General features: G+C 25.6%; 1 protein-coding gene across 3 annotated transcripts in view; it reads left to right on the top strand.

Annotated features, from left to right (window-relative positions):
- The window catches only part of LOC107447483 (leucine-rich repeat-containing protein 24-like), a 475982-nt gene that overhangs the window by 250442 nt on the left and 209561 nt on the right, over positions 1 to 15979 (top strand). For all 3 annotated transcript variants that reach the window (XM_071188145.1, XM_071188146.1, XM_071188147.1), the window contains one exon: positions 2637 to 2718. The gene's annotated coding sequence lies outside the window, so the exon portion shown is untranslated. The remainder of the gene's footprint in view (positions 1 to 2636; positions 2719 to 15979) is intronic.

Raw genomic sequence — 15979 nt, 5'->3', positions numbered from 1 at the left:
GATTCTAAAAATAACTCTTCCTTTGAAATATAAATCTATTTATATTTCAATGGTATGTTTTCAGCCTTGAATTCCCAAAATAGAATCTCTCTACGCTTATTCTTTAACAAAGACATTTTATGAAAACGAAAGAGTTTTAATGCTTTTATTAATACAAAAGTATTTACTTATTGTATTACATATATATATATATATATATATAATTTATACTTTAACATATATATATATATAATATATACATATATACATAACCAGTTTTTCGGTTAACTTTACTTTTTTGTATTTTTTTTTACTATATTTGTGGTAATTCGAACTATAGTTTTGAAAACTCGAATTTCCGAGAGAGATCAGTTTAAATGCAGTATATTTTGATTTCATTAACCAGAATTATGTTTTTTTTTGAGAAATGTTATTGCAGTACAACAAGGTAATTTTATCAAGACTTTTTTCTCCGTGTATGCGATGTGATATAATAATGAAATAAGGATTCTAATTTTAATGTATAATTCAAAACTTAGCAAATATATGAAAATACTACATTTTATTAAACATACTTTGAAATACCCTTCTCTTTTTTAACACATTTTTCCCTTCATTCCATTATAAAAGCATCGCCAAAATTAAAAAAGAAATTGAATGGAAGAAACGCCAAATCTGAAAAAAGTAAATAAGAAAATTAAACTCACAACAAATAGATTTTTGCTATCCATTTTAAACATTAAATTTTACTTAAAATGAAACAACAACAGCACATTATTTATCTCTCCATCATCTAATATATATAATATTGAAGAAACTAACTGACCTTATTTATGTGAAAAAAATATTTAAATTCCATTCCTGTCTCAAATATATGGTTTCCATTTTGGCGAGGAAAAGAACAGATCTCGCAGAAACTGCCACTACGTATCACAATTCTTTCCACACGCAAGTATTTCTATCAGAAAAATAATACAAAAAACGATTTTTTTTCATAACAACATTAGAAAAAAATAATACCTGATAATGTTGATTCCTGTGGTTCATGCTACAGCGAAGTACGAAATTGATGTTGTGACAAAAGTGATAGATAGAGCATAGCGGGCAGTTTTTCTTTTTCTTCTTTTTTTTCTTTTTTTAAAGATTATTTTTATTTCTTTTTTATAACACCGTCTCGGGAGTTTAAAATAAATAAAAAAAGAGCTTCGATGTAAATAACTATGAGGCTACGTCAATATCAGTTATGCCCCGGGGCATAGAAGAAATTGTCAAAAAATCACGCAAGTTTTTATCTTTTAACGGCAATAGGGATTTAGGTCAGAAACTTCTAAATATTGCAAAGTGCAGGCATGGAAACTTTTTCAAACCGAGATAAACATCGTGGTTGCATAAAATAAGAGCTTAAGGGTGATTTTCTTGATGTCTCAATTTCAAAACTTTATTGCACTCGAAACAAACAACTAAATATCAGGAAATTCTTGAAACGTGAAAAGACAGTTTATATATAGTTTTTTTTTTCTTAGATGCGAAAATTTCATTTGGTTTTTACACGGAAATTTATTTAAAAGCACTCGCCTACGCAGTTTAAACTTAAAGTTAGTTTATTAAGAACATTTAAGCTGAAAAATACTACTTAAGCTAATGGATTGGTAAACAATTTCACGTAAATTAATTCACATGAGAATAGTTTATTGCAAATACATATTTTTTGATCTATCTATCCATCTATATCTATATATATCTATCTATATCTATCTCTCTCTCTCTCTCTCTCTCTCTCTCTATATATATATATATATATATATAATATCTTGGTTTTAACCGTTTTCTTGTATGTTAAATACATCATATGTATTATTACTTTACTGATGCAATTCCACTAGCATTAAGCTTAAATAATAATAAAAATGAAATNTATAAATATATGTGTGAGGAGCACTCAAAAAAATTTTTTGCAAAAATTACAACAAATAAAATAGAACACAATAAGTAAAAATAACATGAAAAAACTGAAAATAAAATAAAATAAAAATAAAAACAGTATAAAGCATAGACTATAAAGCGATTAGCGAAATCAGATGTACTTACATGGACGGGAAATTTTTCAAGAATGATTTAAAAATGTTTTCGCAACAAGATTGCCAGATTACAAAATATGAAAACAAAAGCGCAAATTGAGTGTAACTAGAGGGTTTTAAATATCTATAAATATATATATATATTAATCACAACTATTTTTTTGTTTTTCATTTACCTTTCAAAATACGGGAATATTACTGTTTGTTTAATTACTATTTTCATATAAATTTTTCATTGATCTGAGAAATTATTTTCTCGTCACATTATTTCAACTTATTTTAACGAGATTTTTACATTTATCAGAACATCATTTATTCATTTTAATCTTTGAAGTAAATAAATTGAGCAATTTAGTTGAGGTAATTAAATTTTATTTCGAAGAATTTTGAAATTATTTGGTATAATTCTCGGAAAATACTGCGACATTTATTTTAATTGAAGTTCAATAATTACATTGAATTTTTCAACTTAAAAATGTTAAATCATTAAATCCCATGAACTTGTATTTAAAAATACTGATTTTGTTGTTTATTTAGAATGTCTAATAAATTTAAAAAATATTTATTTTCATTTTGCAGGACAAAATACTGTGTCTTCATAATCAACGCCGATAGTATATCAGACCCAACATACTGAGTTCGCAGAAATTTTGAATTTCTGGTGAGTCAAATTTTATCTATTTACTTTTAGGCTTTTGATTACATTTTGCTATCATTTTTGAAAGCTTTTAAATTTTTCTCAGCTCCAAAAATTACCATTTATTATGTATTACTAATAGAAAAACAAAATTAAGACTGTATCTTCCTTTATATAATAAAAAAACTGTCGTCATTTTATGTGTGACTCTCAAAAGTTTGATACTTAAATTTGCAATTTTACATAAATAGTTGGCTGAATCTTTATAATACTGATTGTTTATTTTTCTATTATATTTAATACTACTGAACTTCCTGCAAACGTTGTGCTTAGAATGAATTATTCGATTAAAAACAGTCCTTATAATTAAAATGAACATGAAAAAAAGCAATTAGTACAAAAACTAAATTTTAAGTACGTAAATAATACATATAAAAACATGTTAAAGAAAATTATTAACAGTGCAAATTTGAGAAATTAAGTGTTTGGAAGTGTACTGTGTTTACAAAAGGTAATACTTTTTACTCGGAAAAAGATACCATTGTTTCATGCTGAATTTTATAATCATAAATTAAAAAAATGGTTATAAAATTATATCATATAATATAATTATTGGTTACAAAATATAAATTATAAAATTATGAATTATAATATTATATAACTAAATATAATATTTTTCTTTTATTTTGTTCTATATTAATACAAAATAATGAAAAGGTATAAAAAATATATTTTTGCATCAAAGGGGCAGTATCGCATTGAACTAAATTATTCTTTCTGAAACTTCATTACTTTATGAGATGTTAGAGCTTGAACGAACATGTTTTTCTATTTTGCATCTCATTAAGACCGATGCAATTTAACACAATATTATGCTTAAAGTTTCCTAATATTACGATCAACCTAGAGCTTATTTTTCTGTATTCCTGTATTCTTTCAGAACTTAACTACAATTATGATAAAATTCAAACCACAACAAATTAAGGTTGTAATAAATATGGACGATATTATTTTTTATTGTTGAAACGATTTTTCTGTGACATTAGATACTTTATTCATTTTCTTCTTATGCCGTTTTGAATTTTAAAGTGCAAGATATACGCAATATTATTTGAAGAAAATTTATTGGCTTTTAGGAAGTATCCGTACATCATTATTCATTACTTAATGACATCCTAGAGCTTGAACAAACATGTTTTTCTATTTTGCATATTATTAAGATCGCTGCAATTTAACAAGAAACTATGCTTTAAGATTCCAATATTATGATCAACGTAGAGCTGATTTTTCTGAGAAAGGATTGTTCACGTAATCTTTCAAAATTTAATTACAATTTTGATGAAATTCAAGCCATAATATCACATCTAATTAAGGATGCAATAAATTTGCACGATAAGGCTTAACGTTGAAACGATTTTTCTGCGACAATAGACACTTTATCCGTTTTCCTCCGATACCGTTTCGAATCATAAAGCATGATATATACCCAATATTTGAAGCAAATTTATTGGTTTTCGTGAAGTATCCATAGATCATTGTCTGAGTTATTGTGATCTATAATTTGATTTTATTCACTCTAGACTTAATAAAAGATATATTCGGTCAAAATGAGTCAAATATATAAATTCCTAGCATTCTATACCGTTAAAGTGCATCAACTTTAGCCGAAAGGTGAAATATTTCCCCGTTTTATATTACAAAGTCAAACTGTTGAAGTGTCGCCTATACCAATTTAAATTTCGCTTAAGATAGCTCCTCTGGGAGTTCGGAAAAAATACTCCAAAACCCCTTTGGGTAAAACTTCATCACGCAATGATCTCATGGGAATAGAACTATAGATACAAACTGAACAAAAGTTCCAAATCGAAATAGAAGCTTTGGTGTATAATAGACTCATTTTATCCATAAAAATAGGCTAGTTTGCCCCTTCTATAAAGAATGAGAATAGTTATTTGATGATATATGAATCTCATTTATTTGAATGAAGTTTGATTTACACTGTTAGAAATTTCTTGGAAAAAAATAGTTAAATAACAAGTCATTTAATTGCTATTTTACGATATTCTAACGCAAAAAGTGAAATAACCATAAATGAGAAGGTATTCAAATTTTAACTGTGGGAAAAACTGCCTATTGACTTCTTTTACATAATACGGTTCAACAACTCGAATTTTATTGCATCAACTATACCCACCTAATGAATCTACTTGCAGATGTGTACACATTTCGGGAGAGCAAATCAGACGCTCTCATGACCGACAGAACTGGGGTTCAAGTCCCTGTGTTGGCACTACAATATTTCACTGATTCTGTTCAACACATGAAGAGTACCCAGTGTCATGCACTCCACAATTTGTGACCCTGGGATATTAGAAAACGATACTCTCATTCACTCATAGATGGCAGCACTATAAGGCTGCTAAATTACATCCAATACCCAGTTAATTTTCGCTTTTACGGTTTTGAAACCATGGTAGTTGTGAATGGTTAAAAAACCATAAAGGTAAAAAAGATTCTTCACCGTAATATTTACGGCTAATTGAATTTAGATACTGCTGTCGGTTATTTTAGCATAATTTCAGAATAAAAATTCTACCAGTGCGGAGTATTTTCAAAATCAGATAATTATAATAAAAATTCAAATCAATAATGAATTTATTTCAACAGTTTAATTTTAAAATACAATTAATTTGCTCTTTAAATTCTTTTACGATGGACTTTACTTTTAATTTACAATGAACGCTAATTGCAAACTATTATTTTAGATGCATTTTGCGTTTTTTAGAAATATTTAAAAGTGAATTTATATATTTTTTAAAAAAAAAAATGAACCAAGCATAGTTTATTTTAAATAAGGCTAACATATAAACTAGATTGCGTGCCCTAATAAGGTTATTGCAATCATTAAAAACATTCTACAATTTTGTTCACGTTAAATATAATTATTTACATGTACTTATCATTTTTTAATTGTTATTATGTTATTATTACTTTGCAACTGTTTATTATTATGCAAGATAATAAATTAATATCCGTCTTTCAAGAAGAAATAAAAGTTTTATTGAATATTTTATTTTATAATGCTTTTACTAATGCACTTGAAATGGCCTAAAATAATTATCAAATAATAATTTTATTTTCAATAAATTGCAAGATTTTAGGTCATTTTACATTATCTGCAATAAATCTTATTTTAAATCCTTCGCAAAATTCTCCTCTAGTGCCATTTATTTAGTTTAAAATTTTTATCTTTTCTCAGTTTTGAATTTTTTTTTATTTTATTTATTTTGCATGATTTCAGAAAATTTTGCTTGAAACATATTTTTGTCATTTTACTTGAAATATATAAATTTAGATGTTTTGTTATTTATATATTTTGATATTTCTTTTTATATTTTTTTGTTTGTTTTGTTTTGTTTAGGCAAGCAAATAGGGTTTTGGTATTGAGCAATTTTTGAGTCCTAGAAGATGAATATTTAACTCTTCTTTTAAAATTGATGTAAATGTATTTTTCTTTTTTTGCAAAGTAATAAAGAAGAATAAAAAAAAATATTTATGGTTTTCTCATTATAATTTAATCATGCTTCTTTTATTATTTTAAATTTTTTTTTAAATTTTGCTTCAAAAGCTTTCGTTCAAAAATATATTATTTAGTAAATATTAGTAGTTTTGTAAATACTAGTAGTAGTCTATAATTTCTCTTAACATTTAATTAATATTTCCCAATGTGATATAATATTTTGCATAAAAAATTATTTCACTCCTTTCAGCGCATTATTTTATAAAAAAATATCTTCAAAACACGTATCTATTATAAAAAAAATTATTTTAAAAATTAATTTAACACAATTGCACAGTATTTTGAATTTAACTAAAGCAGTTGAAAATAAAAATCAATTCATTTTAAGACTCATTTGTCAATTTTTTCTCAGATTATACAATGCATTTTTTTAAATAACCTTAACTTCTTAAATTGGAGCTAAATTTAAACAATCTCTATTTGTTATAAAACAATCCTATGAAAATATATTCAGCCTTAAAAAAAAACAAAAAAACTACTTTATGATTCGTCTGACATTCGTTATTCCGAATTTGAGAACAAATCGATTAATATAAATGAAATAATTAAGTTTGATTGCCCGTATTTTAGGAACAAATAGATATTTTTGTAGATTAAAGTAAAGTATAAATTTCATAAAAATTACGAATTTTTCTGTCTTTAATTTTAAGCGTTCATTTATTTCGCAGATTTTTTTATTAATTTACATCGCAGATTGTTTTTTCTCGTTGTTGTATTGCGTCATTCTAAGTTGAAATTGAACAAACGCTTCCTTATTCAGATGTGTAGAGGCTTTTATTACTGAGGCATTTATTGTGTTATGGTAAAGTGACGAAAAATAATTTTAAATCAAATTAGGACTTAATAGAATTGCATTTAATGTCATGATTTTCTATAATTTATTATATGAGGTTTCATTTCCTTTTAAATACAGAAAATGCGTTTTATTTTCCAATTGAATATTTATAGTTATTATTTATTTATTTTCAATACTTTTCAGATAATTTTGCTTTAAGTATTAATCATCTTTTTCAACAAAATGATTTCAAGAAATTACATTATTTTTGTTGATTTAATATTATTATTACAATTTCTTATTAATTTTAAGTTTATTCTTTTGAAATATTCATAACGTTTTTTAAATTTTAATTTCATTTTTTGTGAGTAAAACAAGAATTATCTAAGAACAATACTCACCTAAAGACTAGCGCTTACTCGAAAAAAATTGAGGGCTTTGCAGCAACCGTCGCTAGATATTTTATTCAAAAGAATAATACTCTTCAAAAAAACAATATTTATTGAATCATGCAAAAATAGATTTGAATTTTATTAGTACCTATACATTAATAGGGAAAAAAATTAAATAAATTTTAATGAAAAGAATTCAACAATGCATTTTCAAATTATTAATATTTTCAAAGAATACTAAATAATGAAAGTCTTAATCTACAGTAAATTTTAATTAAGCACGAAGCAAGATTAAATTTCTGACTTAACATTTATTTATTTAAAAACTTGTAAAGAAATTTAAATAGCAGTTTTAATCCCTTTTTATTAGCTGCTAGCTAAAACGTTGTTTCATTATAATTTTAAATAAAAATACTTTTATTTCGTATAAGTTAGTTTCCACCTGCTTCAAATATTTCTTTCTTTTTCTTTTTTAGCCCTTCATTAACAAAAATATTATTTAGTGTTAGTTTAATCTTTTTATTCCCAAGTTATTAAATCGTATATTTTAATTAATTGAGCGCTTTTTTAAGTATTTAGTTTTTTGTTTGAAAAACTCGCTTTGTTTCTTCCATTAATTAAGCGTGTTATAAACTGTACAAAATAAAAATTGCTTTCATTAATATTAGGTCATTGATTAAATTTATTTGGATAGTATTATTAGATAAGTAAGTTTTTTAGTTTCTTTTTTTAATTTTGTAAGCCTGCCTTTCAAAATTTGCATGTTCATATGAATTATTATTAATTTCGATAAGTATGCGTGTCTTTTGCCATTAGTTGGGTATAAATTTGCTTTATCTACTAATTTTACTAAATTATTTTCATTTTTACTAAATTGTTTTTAATTTTATATATTTCGACTATCTATTCAAAGGTATATGTTTCTATAGATATTCAAAATTCTTTTTTTAAATGAAACATTGAAAATTATACCTTCTTAATGTATGGAAATATCGAAAAAAATTTGTTCATTCATCATTATAGTGAATGTAGTAAGTAATTTGATATAGCGACATAGTCTATAAACTATTGTTTTTTCATAGTTCTGTATATTGTATTTTTAAAAAACTTGTTTAAAACTGTTTGACGCATCTTTAAAATAAGAAACTAAGAATCTTTTTACATTCTGAAAAATGTTTTATTGCTTTTCAGTGACACATCTTTAAAAGAAAAATCTAAGAATATATTTGCATTTTGAAAACTTTTTTATTATTTTTCAGTGACGCATTTGTAAAAACAGATTATAAATTCCTTTAAATTATATTGCAATCTGTCTTGTTAATATATTTTCACATTTTACAAAGAAAGTAGGCATTCTCGAAAAAAATTTACTTTTTTTCATAAAAACTGCAGCCTTTATTCCCAATATCCTCAAAATAACTTTATTTTTAGACTGGAATAAAATTATGTATTGTTGTGATATGCATTTATGTTTTATATTGCGAATAGGCAGTAATATTGAAGCAATATTGAGGTAAGTATTTACAGTAATTTAATCATAGCAGACTTTTAATGTTACATAACTCCATTAAAAAATTATTATTTCAGTTATGAAGTTCAAAGTAATAGGTTTTTGTTCTTTGTTATTCTAACATCTTAATTCAATTTTCTCAAGACGGCATATCAATTTACTTACTTTTCTCACTTTATTTGGCTACTACACTGAGAAGAAAGGTAGGGTCAAAACTACCAGAAGTTTGCGAAATTTAACGTATTTCTGGCTCAATGTCATAAACGAAAAGCTCGGCAAATTTTACCGACGTGCTTTGGTAATAACTTTGGTTAAATTAACAATAGAAATGTTGTTTCATAGTATTTTTCACTAAATATGCGATAGTAAGAGTTATAAATTTAAAAAAAAGAAATTCAGGTAAACCATTATCATATGACCATTAAAATTACCAAATGAAGCGTTTAAATACCGTAAATGCTGGTTTTATTAAACTGACCAGTTGTTTCTTTTGCCATAAATGTCATTACTAAACAGTACGGTAATTTGTATCTCAGTGTGGAATTTCAACGTACACTGTAAAATATGACTGGATTATCAAAAACTTTCTTCGTTTTTGCCGAAACCGCTTCCTGGTATATGCTATGAGCAAAAACTGTGTCAAAGTGATGAACTAACTATAGTAACTTCTTCGAGGAAATGAATTTAATCAAAATTAAGGATATATTTCATCGATCTATTTTTTTCTCACAATAAAACTTGTAATATGCTTGACAACCAGACAGAACAATCGATTTTTTCCACTCTTTATTTTTGATCATCAACATCGTTTCGTCATTCTATTTAACAATCTCTCCCAATACTAAACGAAAAGATTTCAAATTGAGGAAATATTTTAGTTATGAATTTTGTCATACATTCGTCATAAATCACATTATTTCGTGATGAAATTATTCTCAAAATTAACAAAATACTGCTCATAGATTGCTGAATAGTCAATATTGAGATTTTTATTTCAGAGAGTGTATATGCTTACTCATAGATCATTTTTCACATGACAAAAATCACTGATTAGCATTACTCTTGTTAGTATAATTTTTAATGGTATATAGTTCCTCGTTTTGTAGTCTTTGCAGAAAAATCAGTTCCGAATCATTAAAGATAAATTTTCGTGTAAAAAATTTTTCAAACCGTAAAATAACTAACGTTATCTTGTGACTTTACACAAATATGTCAAACTCAGATATTCTGTGAATAAAGAAATGAAAAATAGCTCCAGAGGTAATTTATCAGCATTATCTAAGGCGCATTAATGCAGAACTTTTCAGAACAACAAAAAATGGTTTGCTGAACGTGAAAAATAACATCGAATATTAATGGAGTCTTTTTCAAGATCAAAAAAACATTGCCAAAAAATTGGGCAAAAAAGAATTCTTTTTCGAATAAATATATAGCTTTATCAGTTCGTGGTTTGCAAATATGTAAAAAAATATTAACTAAAACGGAAGAAAGTATGTCTCATAGATTTCTCTAAGAATATTTCAACTTTCCAGAAAAAGAAATATACAGTCGATTACTTTCTATATTTACTTTTACAGCTGATATAATATCAAGCGTATAAAATATTTTAAAATTCTATCTGTAAAAATGTGTCAATTGGATATATATAAATATAAAATACCAATCTATCTATCTATCTATATATAGAGGAGTGTCGGGTAGCCCCGCTCACTTAAGGAGTATTGCTTATATTTCTGTATAATATTGAGTAATAATCAATATTTTTGTATGTTTCTATTGTTTTATAATCTAATTAAATAATGCAAAAGGAATAACCAAAAAAAAAGAATAGTTTAACTTAAAAAATAGAAATTTGAAAAATTTGACTACTGCATTCAACATATTTTCAAAACTATTATTGTTTACCATGTTACCAGCGGCATAAATACTTGAAACTTTGAAAATAATCTTTTTTCAATATAACAATTAATGTCCGAAAAAATATTCTATACATATGAAGACAGTGGGCGGGGGTACCCGACACTCCCCTATATATATATAAATTTCAACGAAAGAAAAAAAACTGTAAAGCTTGCAGAATGAAGGTGCAAAAAATAATATAAATTTGAATTAAATATTTTTATTAACGAAAATTTAAAATGTTTAAACGAAAACCAAACGTTGAAACAAATCCATTACAGCACAAAGTAAAATTCAATATTTATTTAGCATTATTTTTCTGATATTATTTCTATATTTCTTGAATTATTTGAGGTTTTTTGAACTTAAAAAAGAAAACACTTTTTTTACAAAAGAAACATTTTAAAAGACAAAAGTTTTTCCAGAAAATTCGCCTTAGAATTTTCCTTATTTCAAAATTTCGTCATTAAGCAATCACTTGTGATACCCATTAATATCCGTAATTGTGTGAAACATATTTCTCTATTCGGATATTAATTCATAATTATAACGATCGCTAGCCTAAAAGAAGCAGGATGAAAAACAAACAATTAAAAGCGAACAACAAATAAAATATGAAAAGTAACAATAAATAGTCAAAAGAGGGGTTGATTTTAATTATATTTTGTCGAGAGTTGAATGTTGTTATTTATTCCCATTATAATGATGATGGGCCGACTGCGTGGAAAGAGACTTTTCAGTCTTAAGAGTCTCAAACTGGAAGACAACTGCCAGGCGGAGGCAGGCCTGGAGGAAGTTGATTGAGAAGGCCAGGGCCCACCCGGGGCTATCGTGCCATTGAGGAAGGAAGAATAATAAGATATTCTCCCCGTTATTCCGAGAGCTTCCTTCTAGTCTGCAAAAAATAACCTGAAAGCGTAGTGTCTTCTACGCAAATTGAGCATTTATTAATTTTTTTAACGGCTGACACACAATTCTTGATTTTCTCTGAAAGATGCCAGAAGTGTTGAGGTTTAACGTTACCCGATAGGCACATGTGAACCTCAGTCACGGAGACGTGTAAAATAACCCATACACTGCTACAGATACCCATTCGTAGGTGGAGTCACTTCACTCTCTTAAAATGAACNTATATATATATATATATAGGAACCTTTTTTTTCTTTCTCAGAATTTCTTTTGTTTCCAAAAGAACTAAAGTTTACTTAAGTTTATGAATATTTAAGTAATAAAAATTTGAACTTAAACTTAGCTCACTATTTTGAATATAAAAATATTGAAATTCCTAGAATTTTTTTTTAAAATTTTGTCCACTATTTTAAGTAAAAAAAATAATAATATAAAACAGTAATATATGAATAAGTAAGAAAAATATGCAATATGATAGGCTTTATTATTGTTAATAAAGTAATATTAATTCATAAATTTTTTCAAAAATTGCTATTAAAAGCACACATTTAATGGAGTATGGGGTAAAATGGCTAAACTGCATTATAGCTCTAATCTGCGAAATTACATTTAAAGTTTATCGAAATGTTTATGAACATCTATATAAATTTTTAAAATATTTTTGGAAGATTACAAGATGATGAAATTGAAAATTCAAAAGTTCTTAAATTAAATTTCCTTCATTTTTCAGCACGGCATCCTACAATGTTTTTAGAAAATATAAGCAATAATATATACATTGATTTGTTCATATTACTGTCATAATTGTTTCTTGGTAAATTAAGTTTCCGTGGAAAGAGAAAATATAAAAATATCCCCTAAACAAAGACAAAAGTATCAGTAAAAGAGTAATATATAACTGGGACGTAATATTTTTTTTATCAAGAATATTTAAAACTATAGTATTACTTAAAACTATAGTATTACTTAAAACGAGAGTTCATCACTATTTAATACTTCAAATTTAACAACGCAATTCAGTTTTTTTTCAAACATGTCTTGCAGTTTGTTTATCAACTCAAATGACTATTATGGTGTATATAGCAATTCAGCAATTTTGTATATAGTAATGGAGTATGTATTAGTCGTAGACAGATTGTACACTAATGAGATAGCAAGGATCACTTCAATAAGTCTATCAAATGAAGTCGGCACTTTGCAAATAGCCTGATTCTTCAATTTACCTACGATGTATACACCAACATTGAAGCTAAAATATTTTCAGCAACACAAGACGCAGTATAAGGAATATAATGATCAAAGTAATATCAATAATTTTATTATTATTTTTGTCATATAATGATAATAATATTATGCTGATAATAATAAAATGATTTTTATACAAATATAATATCGATATATATAATTAAATTACATGATATAAATACATCATCAATACTAATTCACAATTGCATCATCAACACTAATTCACAATTGTATTTACTAGATGCTTGGTCTTAAGGCATTGTCATACATAAATAGGTCTATGAAATTAGCAAATCAATTTATTATACCATACTTACAAGCCTCTTGAATTTTGGAGTACTCCGGTATCATGAGGATATATGGAAGATTGATGTGATCAATGTATGCTTAATTTGAAATACAACAGAGTAATTATGGCACCTACAATTAATGATAATAAATGAACTTCAAATTCAAATGCTATGTTAATTGCTCAATGTTTTTGAATAGAAATCTACCCACGTATAATTAAATAAGTGACCTGTTAAGTATATAGCATAAATTTTCTTAGACAGAGGATATATCTACATTTATTCATGCATGTATATTATATATATATATATATATATAAACTTTTCCATGAATAATTAAAATTATTTCAGTAAAAAATAATTATAAAATGATTTAATATTATTTAGTTTATTGACACGGGGATTCTTTATTGAGAAACAGTGCTTCGTTTTTTTCTTTTAATTTAAGATTTAAATACAAAGTAAGTAACTTACAAAAATTAAACTTTTTGTTGATTTCTGTTACAAAACCTGTTATTAATTTTCCCTTTTTTAATCTTACCAAGCTGAACAGGAAAATAATCAGATGCGTTTTTTTTTCCCGATTTTGTTTTCTCCACAGTTCTTTCTCCCTACAACTTATTTGTCCATGAGATACGTTTGCCGACTATGTGAACATGTGAGGCAAATGAGAGTAAGAACATACGTTTATTTTATTCCCAGAAATTTACAATTATTGCATTATTTTTTCTATAATACTATTTATTTTTATCATTAATTATAATATTTAATAAATTAAATATTAATTCAATCAATTATAGTTATTAGAGTTTTAGTAAAGTTCATTCATAGTTTTTGTAACTTTTTTTTGAGAAAACAGTGTCGGGCCTTGGATGACCTAAGGATGATTTACCGAACCCAAAACAACAATATAATTATAAAAATATCCATAGCTTTAAGACAATTTATCAATAAAAAGTATTGAAGACTTTTTACTAAGTCTATAAATGTTAAATATTAGTGAAATGTGCAAATATTCTTGAATAAATAACGTTTCATATTCATATAAATGGCCAGATCTGCATACTGTAAAAAATTACGGATAAAATTACGGTTTAAAGAACCGGCACTTTGGGTGCGTCATCCGTATAATCCATTTTTTCCGTTAAGTAGTATACCGTAATTGTTACAGTAATATATATTTAATAAGAGTGATTCAGTAATTTTACACTACTTTTTTTGTTTCGTAGCATGTTCCTGTAAAAAGTAGTGGCACCCTAAGTGTCAGTATTCTTACTGTAATTTGATCTGTAAATTTTTACCGGACAGAATTATATACTTTTTGAGATTGACAATAATGAAGAAAATGTAAAGGAGTGTAAAGGTTCATTTTAGTAAATTTAAGAAATTCAGTTTATGAAAACATAGATATATGCTGACAAATACACAAAAACATATTTTCTAACCTTAAAATTTCGTGCGTTTTAAAATATTTTAATTTATATGTGAGTTATTAATTGTGTATTTTTTTTCTGAGGTACTCAAAGCATAGTTTGTAACATTAAATAAGACATTTGTCATTAAAATTATTGCCTTTTTGCACATACAATTTTTTCCAATAACAATTTAAAAATGATAGCAATTTCAAGTTTTACAAATACAACTCTATACTTATATATGCTGATTAATGGTAAACAGTCAGTCACACAACTGTTCAAATCGAAACTAAAGTGCACATTAAATATATTATTTAAAAGAAAGTTTTGTTAGGAATAATTGAAAAAATTTAAGAAAATATGTTAATAATTGAGTAACAATCAATTGAAAGAAATATAAGTAAAGTATTAAATTTCAAAAGCCACACATTTAAAATATGTAACTTTTACTATTATTTTCATTTACGGGCATCGAGAAAAAACAACTTTATTTCTGTAAACCTATAATTGAATGTTTTGTAAAAATATTCTTATTTTAAGCACGAAAGAATTCCATCGCGAATGCTAAAATACAAAAAACAACAAAAGTAATATCATGTTTTTAATATTAAAGGACATTTTATGACATTTTCTTTACTTTGCGCTTTCCTTCATAAGGTAATTAATGATATTAATTATGCATTTATAAAAAAAAGAAAAATTATTATAAGCAATTACGTATATTACATTTGTGCAATTTTATATTATTAAAATATACTTTAAGGGGGACAAAAATAAATTCGCTTGAACATGACAGAAAAGTTGTTTTTTTTTCTTCGTTTCACTTTTTATATCCACTGATTCTAATTATAATTAATGATAAATCAATTCATCATGAATTATGTATACTTTCTGGAGTGTATCAAATACTTAAGTGATTACGTTATCTTATCACAAACGAAAGATAGTCACCCATATTGAAAAAATAAAAACAAATACCAAACGACATATACTAAATTCCTGTAAGGAGAGTACAAAATGAGATCTATACATTAATAAATGACTTAATTAAGTAAATTTGTAATTAAATTTATTTCTATCTAGTAGTAAAGTGGAATTATGCAAATGGAATTATATATGTTTGCTTAATTCATTACTGACACTTTATTGTTTTATGCGTTTTCCGTATTTATAGTTCAATGAATTTCTGCTCTTTTTATTTGCTTTAAACATATTTATTTTGAAAAAAAAAATGTGTCATATCTTTGCTTTTTTTCCAAAGAATTTAAAG

The sequence above is a fragment of the Parasteatoda tepidariorum genome, chromosome X2, assembly GCF_043381705.1.
Source record: "Parasteatoda tepidariorum isolate YZ-2023 chromosome X2, CAS_Ptep_4.0, whole genome shotgun sequence".
Lineage (NCBI taxonomy): Eukaryota > Metazoa > Arthropoda > Arachnida > Araneae > Theridiidae > Parasteatoda > Parasteatoda tepidariorum.
The sequence above is the reverse complement of the archived record's forward strand: the minus strand, read 5'-3'. Positions and strand labels throughout refer to the sequence as shown.